The sequence below is a fragment of the Anneissia japonica genome, unplaced genomic scaffold (genome assembly GCF_011630105.1).
Source record: "Anneissia japonica isolate Jap-2015-1 unplaced genomic scaffold, ASM1163010v1 scaffold21_len1647178_cov195, whole genome shotgun sequence".
Taxonomy (NCBI): Eukaryota; Metazoa; Echinodermata; class Crinoidea; order Comatulida; family Comatulidae; genus Anneissia; species Anneissia japonica.
This window is the reverse complement of record NW_022750455.1, coordinates 1,270,308-1,279,054: the sequence shown is the minus strand read 5'-3', so window position 1 is coordinate 1,279,054 and position 8,747 is coordinate 1,270,308. Positions and strand designations below refer to the sequence as shown.

The window sequence follows — 8,747 nt, the reverse complement described above, 5'->3', positions numbered from 1 at the left end:
TATATATATAGGCCTATATATATATTATTGTTATTTATATTATTTAATTTCGATGCAGACATGTTGATGAGCGCCATTTACTCAACTATTGAACTCATGTTAAAAAAAAACAAAAACCAGACATCTTCGTAATTGTTTTTAAAATGCAAAGCTTATTTAATACGCAATATAACATAAACGATTATTTTTATGATGACAAATCAGGTTCAACGCCCAGTCGACTCTCTCCTAAGTGTGTTTGAAATGCATGTAAGCTGTTCTTGAATCAAATCCAATGAAATGCACAAAAGGTTACCAATAGAACATACTGTACATGGACGTTAAGACCTAGCCTTCCCTGGTTTTACTTTGGTATCAACAGATTCACTGTAGTAGGTAATATAATAAGTATAGTAAGCTGGAAAACCCTAAAATAGAGATTATAAATTCCCCGCTTTTTGTCTAATGCCTTTGAATTTCCTACTTATGTTTACACTCACAGCTTCAATTGCAATAGACCTTTCCGGAGTCTCAATCAAACTTCACAACTGACTAATCAGAACAACGCTAGGAATACGCACGCGTCTTACAAACACACGTGTTGTCCCACAAACGCACGTGTTCGCGTATGTTTTAACACTGCCGTCTTGTGGGGCCTTAGCAACAAAATCCAAGGGGTGGAGCTTAGCGGAAAGGTCCATTAACACTTGTGATTGAAAACACTTTTGTTCCAAGTTTGTTCATGTAATGCTTGTTGCTGTCCAACATTAATCTCGTAAACTAATGGTAATATGTTGTCAAGCGTTAATAGGCCTATTTAGATTACTTCAGTCATATGGCGTCTAGATTTATATTTTGCCAGCAGATGTATATCATGTCAGTTCACTTTTTATAATTATTATATTTGTGGTGGTAATCAACAGTTACACTCTTTTAAACTTTATTTGAACAAACATCCAGATACCGTATTGATTTTATGGTACGGTAGGCAGTGCGATTTCCATCAGACTCGTCTGATGATTGTCGTTGACAGCCTGAGCGGATGATCATAAAGCGGTTGATCATAAAGAATATCCCTCGTTTCTTAAAGCTGGTTTTCCACTAGGCGAATTTATTCGCGGGAATTGAAAGCGTCGGTTCGCTTCCTGAACTCTGATTGGCTGCGCATTTTTTTCGCTTCGCAAAAAGTAGAAACAGTTCGAACTACCGATTTCGTTGAAGCGAAAACTCCCATAGAAATGTGAATGCGCATGCGCATGGAAAACCGGCTTTACGCCTAAAGTGGCGGCGTTGCGGTTTCCATAGAATCGCGTCGGCCGAGGATCGTCGTTGAAGGCTACAGCACATACAGTAATAGGCCTATACAGTAAAATCATTATTAAGTGGACACCTTTGGGACCAAGGAAAGTGTCACCTTAATAGGATTGTCCCCTGAATAGGGTTTGGCTGTAGTGTTAATAGATATACTTTCCTTCGTTTTGTGGACGAAAAAGTGTCTCCTTCATAGGGGTGTACCCTTAATAGGGGTGTCCCCTTTAAAAGGGTGTCCCAAAGGAGGGGGTCATATTGTATTTAACATAATTAATATTACCATTCTCTTTATTACTGTTGTCATAGGCCTACGTCTCAATAGAGTTTAAAGTGATCATAAGCATGGCTTTACTATCGTTTACCAGTACCATTTTTTAAAGTGTTATTAGATCATATGGTTATCATCTTTATAATATATTAGCTGAATATTGCAACCAGTCCTCAATAATTGTTAATAAGCCTCTATGAAAATATGCAGCCGCTAACGTACGATTATCGCCATTAGGCATGCGCATATCAAACTAAGAGATGGTGACATTTAAATTTATTATCATACAACGGTTAACTCCTCGACCCGATATTTCTTTTGAAGCCAACTACGCAATATGTATACTACCCACCAGTCAGTCGCAATTGCAGGACACGGGATACAACAGCATCATGACATAAAATTACGGTATTTTCTTGTCATAATGCATCATTATAAGTCGGGTATTACCGGATTGATTTACAATGCTATCACTGACACATGCGTTTATTATCATCTAAAGAATGAATTCGTAAAAGTAGGGCTGTACAGAAAACATTTTCCTGTAATCTAACACAAAATTAGAGATCTCTGAAAAAAAAGAAAAAAAAGAAGTTATTCACGCAAGATTAAAAGATCCATCATACATAAGCCTGGCTTGGTGATTTAAAGGATGTATGCATTGTGTTTACCAAGAATATTCATTAGTTGGATTAAAAATGTATAAGCGATTTTACGGCAAAATAGGATTGTGCTAGGTAATTTAGGTGAAGTGTACACGTATCAAAAAGCCAACTGCATTTCCAATCGAATGAACCATTTAGAAGTTTTAGTCTACTCTTTCCCTTGGGCCCGGAAGACGTGTCCGCATGTCTAAGTTTGGGCTTGTCTCCACGCTTAAAATAACTTGTGGTGGCAAAAACGTTGAGTATTAACTTTCCAAGTAAAAGTATGCTAATGAGATAAGAAAAGGCGAAGAAGCTAATGTTTTTTGTAAGTGGTTTATGAATAAACCGTTCCGGTTTTTGTCGTAGATTAGAGTTTAAAGCATGAATAGAACTTAACAATATGATGTGTATTAACTGATAACTCAACCTTCTTGCGTTTCATAAAGTAGATTTAAAGAGTCCCATAACAATACAATACAAATATGCCCTAAATTAATTTTCAATCTTGATACGGTCACGGTGTGTGTGACAACCTAAACGTTTTTAATTCTTTATAATTTTGTAGAAATTCCATTTGCTTCTTTGAGTATAGTATTTAAATATATTTGCCATTACAGCTATTTCAAATGCCTATTACATCAATGTCACTCTCTACAACCAGGATTCGAACCCAGGCCCTTCTGTTGTATATTAAAACGCATCAACTGGGGCTTTTGGTAATTTAAAATCCAATTGAAAGCAATTATATTGACTTCAATTTGATGGGCGATTCAAAGGCATACGTTAGTAACAGAGGCTGACGTGTTATGAAATAATGAATAATATTTCTTTATTGAAAAGCGTATTTTTGTCATGTCATGCTGGTGAAGGACGAAGCAAATGTATGGGCCGGTAGAATTCACAAATAACATCAACTATATCACACTGTATAAACGGCCATATCTCATCATAGTGTCTCCAAATTTTAAACAAAGCAGTCCTTTAAATTAAAAATAGAAAATATTATATCGAATTTTATTATTGCGCTTCTACGAAACAAATAAACAAATATAATATACATATTATTTCAAAGAATGTGTGTTAATTAATAGCCTTTTCGTGTGATATATATATATATTATATATACATACATATAAAGATATATATATATCCATATATTTATAGGCCCATATATACCGTACTTGCACCCTCCAATTCGAGTCCCCTCTAATTCCAAGACCCCTCTTATTCGAGACAGATGTGTATAAGAGACAGATATATATATGAATACGATTATTGGAGTTGATTGCATTTAAATCGCATCATTTAAGTTCCATCATGAATTCGGACGGTAGTCAGGTAATATTTCTGAAAAACATTACATAATAGGCCTAATAATAATAATAATATTGATAATAGGAATAATAATAATAATAATAATAATAATAATAATAATTATTATTATTATTATTATTATTATTATTATTATTATTATTATTATTATGTCTTTCATTTTGTCCATGTCTTTTCTTTTCTTCCATTTTCCCTTTTCTTCCATTTCCCCTTTTCTTCTATTTCATGTCTTTCTTTTCCTTTATTTCCGTTTATTTCCTTTCTTGTACGTAGGCCTATTACCTTTATTAACTTTTTTCCCTTTTCCATATGTATTCTTTTCTGTCTTTTTCTTTGCTTTTCTTTCATTTCTATTTCCTGTCTATATTTTCTTTTGCTTCCTTTTTCCCCTTCATTTATCTATTTCTTTCCTTTCTTTTTCCCCTTTCTAATACATTTTACTTTCTTGTTCATTCTTTTTTTTTCTTGCCTTTCATTTTCCTTTTCTCATTTCTTATTATTTCCTTTATTTTACTTTAACTTTTCCTTCTCCTTCTATATTTTCCAATTTATTGCCTTTTAATTTTCTTATTCTTTTCACTTTCTTCCGTTTTATATTTTCTTTTTCCCCATCCTTTTCCTTTCCTTTTATTTTCTTTTCTCTTTTTCTGTCATCATTTTCTTTTGCTTTTCTTTTCACAATTTTCTCCTATTGTAGGCTTATATAAAACAAATCCATGAGACGATACAAGGTAACCTCTTGGAACGTACAATTTATTAACCAATTTTCTACTGCTCCTGCTCTATTCTTCGGGGTTGACATAATTTGACAATATAATTATACAAAACTACACTTTTATATATTCTTATACATCATTTAATACAACATTACATTAGCTTGTTTTTACAACATGTTTACAACTTACACAGAACTTTCTCGTTGAAGCACTATACTATGCTCGATACTATCATAACTTCATCAGTCCAGATATTTTGATGATTCTTAATTTATTGTAATATACTTTAACTGTTTTTACGAGTTTTAGTGGTTTGTTCTATAAAAGATATTAAAAATCGTTCTTAATAATCATTTATACATGTTTAAACTTTTAAAATATTTTAGATATGTTTTATTCATTGTACATTGCTTTTTATATTTATTCCATGACCAACTGAAATTCCTCCTTGGCAATGAAGTATTTTTTGAATATTTGAACTTTGAACTTCGTTGGCAGGCTGCTTGTTGTTGGCACATTCGCTGTTAGGTCTTACGTAACAATATTCGCCAGTCCAACGTGCGGCAGCTTTAATATTTTATGCATTAATCCAAGTTTGATGTTAGTTTTAGAAGAATTCCTCGTTATGGTAATCTACTATGGCCTCTCTTACAGAATTAAACGTCTTAAATTCATTATGTTTTGTTTGTTGTTCATAAACTGCTTAGGCCTTATTTGAATGTAATGGATTACAAAGTTTCATTGGTCATTCATTGGTTTTAACAGTACGCAATGAAAATCGCTTGATATTATCATTGAAAATCTATATTAGAAAAGTTCATAACCATTCCTGATTTGCAAAAGTAATGACGTCATAAGTCTGTAAATACTAAGTAAGCCTAAATAAATATATATGCCTATCAGTATATTACGCGCATCATGTCATAAAAAAAGAAAGCCTTGTTTTTTAAAAATAATATTACGTTGCATATTAGACAATGTGATTTGACATACAGTGCACCCTCCAATTCGAGTCCCCTCTAATTCCAAGACCCCTCTTATTCGAGACTACTTTTTCAAAAGACACAAATAACAATCTTCAAACATCTTAACACAAAGCTACCCTTCTAATTGGAGACCAACCCCGAGACCACCCCAAATTTCGAGGTCCCAAAGGTGGTCTCGAATTTGAGGGCGAGATAGCATGAAATAAACTTTAATTAATAACGGCTTATTCCTAAAGATATAATTTATTCCTGAAGATTAACAAAAATATTTCGAAATATTAAATTACGATGGCTAGTATGATGTGATATGCTGAAGTGATTTTGATATTGGTAGGCCTATATGATCGCTAATACGGTACTATCCGGTGTTCTACACAAAGAAAGAGCAACCTGGTAAGGCTCAATAGAGCACCATGATTAGTGTATAGGAGCCTAATTTAAATTCCAAAAAATGTAGCGTCCCTGCATATGATGAGATCCCGGAGTCTCTCACGGATAGTTGCCTCAGATAATAGTATCGTGTCGTTGTTAGGACTATATGAATTCACGTAAGTTATACATAAAAATCACAAGCTACATATTGATCATGTATGTAGACTCTGAAACTTACTGCGACGAAAGCTCGCAGGAAGTTCACATCCATTGTCTTTGGTTTATAATATTCAAAAAGGTTCTACAGATGTTTTATACTGTTGTTGGTTTTTTTTAAAACATATGTTTTTAAAGCATTCTGACTGACATGAGTGATTGAAGCACATGACTATCGGGAAATCATGTTAAAAACAACTTGCCAACCGCAACAACAACAAGATAGTATTATATATTTTATAGGCTTATACTGAGTTAGACAATCGAAAGCCTTGTCATACTGAGCAATTGAACAACACTAGTTCTCGATGCACCGCAAATACCAAAGATCAATATTATACGACCCCTTTAAGCTTTGAATTAGTGTATACGAGACAGGATCTCCGAAAAGACAATCCTTTAATAAATAATGGAAGAGTGAAGTTAACACTAAACCGCTTTGTGGCAATATATACATCAGTAAAAAAGAGGAATCTGCGAGTGTGAAAAAAGTTGCCCCAATCGGGTACGAATCAGGGATCTCTGTTGTCTATAATCAAAGCCACTGATCGTTCACACTCTTTTGTATATGCGTAGTTGAACAGCACTAGCTCGCGATGTAAATATATAGTTTCTGCAGTATTAACGAGATACAATGGCTAACCCAAAATGTTAAAATATCCATTTTTCACTAGCTAGTAGTCCTACTATTTTCAAATCACCACATCTATATACACCGATCCATTCACAGTGATTAATCTCCTTCTGGCTGGGGATTCGGAGGTAGGTAACGCCGTACATATGGACCTGACATATACGCAGGGGGGGGGGTGGAGTTCCAATAGAGAGCGCCCTTAAAGAGTGTGCTTTTCTAATTGGATTTGTCTATACTTATCGATCGTTGTAACAGATATACTGTACAGGGCCGGCGGAACGTTTTTCAAAGTGTGGGGGGGGGGGCACTTATAAGATGAATGGGAATATGAATCATGCAGATCTGGAATCAAATCTAGGGGGTCCTGGGTCTTCTCATCACGGGAAAATTTTAATTTCTAGATGGCAGGAAATGACTTTTCTCGACTTTTGAGCTAGGTGTCTAATGACTTTGTTTTTCAAAATTAAAGGTTTTCCCCCTCTTGAAAACGGCCAAGTAAACTTTCTCATTTCTTATTACAGTAAATAGGCCCGATATGTATGTAAACATACATTTAAAAAAATGAGTAGTTGCGTAGGTCTACGTATTCTTTTCTCAATGAATCGATAAGCTCCAAAGGAAAAAAGTGGGGGGGGGGGTGTCCGGGGTTCTCCCCCGGGAAAATTTTGATTCCTAGAAGCCGGGAAATGAGCTTCCCGACTTCTAAGTTGTCTTTTAATTACTTTTAATTTCTTCAAAATTCAAAGTTTCCCCTCTTGAAAATTATTATAATGAATCAATAAACCCAAAGAGAAAAGGGAGGTTCGGATTTCCCGGGAAAATGTTGATTTCTAAATTGTGGGAAATGAGCTTTCCCGATTTCCAAAGTATCTTTTAGCGATTTTAATTAAAGTTCTTCAAAATTCAAGGTTTCCTCTCTTGAAAACGGTCAGGTAATTTTTTCCACTTGTTACATTAAATAGGCCTTATGTGTGTATACATAGGCATACATAAATAAAATTGAGTAGTTGCATACGAATTTTTTTTTTTCATGAATTGATAAGTCCTAAAAAGAAAGGGGGGGGTCCGGGGTTGTCCCCGGGAAAATTTTGATTCCTAGATGGAGGGAAATGAGCTTTTCTGACTTCTGAGGTGTCTTAATTCTTTTAAGTTCTTCAAAATTCAAGGTTTTCCCCTCTTAAAAATTATTATAATGAATCAATGAACCCAAAGAGAAAAGAGAGGTTCAGGTTCTCCCCGGGAAAATGTTGATTTCTAAATGGTGGGAAATGAGCTTTCCCGATTTCTGAAGTATCTTTTAGCGATTTTAATTAAAGGTCTTCAAAATTCAAGGTTTCCCCTCTTGAAAACGGTCAGGTAATTTTTTCCTATTGTTTTTACAATAAATAGGCCTTATGTATGTGTACATACATAACATAAAAAAAAAATATTGAGTAGTAGCATACGATTTTTTTTCCCATGAATCGATAAATCCCAACAAGAAAGGGGGATCCGGGGGTTTTCTCCCGGGAAAACTTTTGATTCCTAGAAGGCGGAAAAATTAGTTTTCCCGACTTCTGAGGTGTCCTTTAATTACTTTTAGGTTCTTCAAAATTCAAGGTTTTCCCCCTCTTGAAAATGATTCAATGAATCAATGCACACCAAAGAAAAAGGGGTCCGGGTTCCCCCGGGAAAATTCGATTTCTAGATGGCGGGAAATGAGATTTCCTGACTTCTGAAATGTCATTTATAAATGACTTTTTAATTTCTTCAAAATTCAAGGTTTTCCCCCCTTGAAAACGGTCAGGTAAATTTTTCTCATTTTTTATTTTATGTGTGTATACACATAAACAAATATGTAGTTGCATGCGTATTCTTTTTGCCATGAATCGATAAATCCCAACAAGAAAGGGTGGTCCGGGGGTTCTCTCCCTGGAAAATTGTGATTCCTAGATGGCGGGAAATGAGCTTTTTCGACATTTGAATTATGTTTTAATGACTTTTTTGTTCTTCAAAATTCTAATTTTCTTAAGTGTAAAAAAAAAATCAGCTCACGGGTCCTGAAAAGGTAGGTCTAGAATTCTTCCCCCCCCCCTTTTTTTGGCCCAAGGGAGGGGTCAGGACCGATGACGCCCTCCTCCAGATCCGCCAATGTGAATTGCGAGAAAATGTAACTCGGTCGGGGACTGGATAAACATTCTCTTTCCCATCCTTCTCCTTCTTCCCTCTTTCTTTTCTTGCATTTCTTTCCGATCATACAAAAATCTCCAGACATTATATATTTTTTGCCAAAAAGTGGTGGGCCCG

The 8,747-nt window shown here is 34.8% G+C and overlaps 1 protein-coding gene across 2 annotated transcripts in view; it reads right to left on the bottom strand.

The window, feature by feature from the left end:
- The window catches only part of LOC117121377 (prolactin-releasing peptide receptor-like), a 41,468-nt gene that overhangs the window by 10,305 nt on the left and 22,416 nt on the right, over positions 1-8,747 (bottom strand). The gene's annotated exons all lie outside the window — the stretch shown is intronic.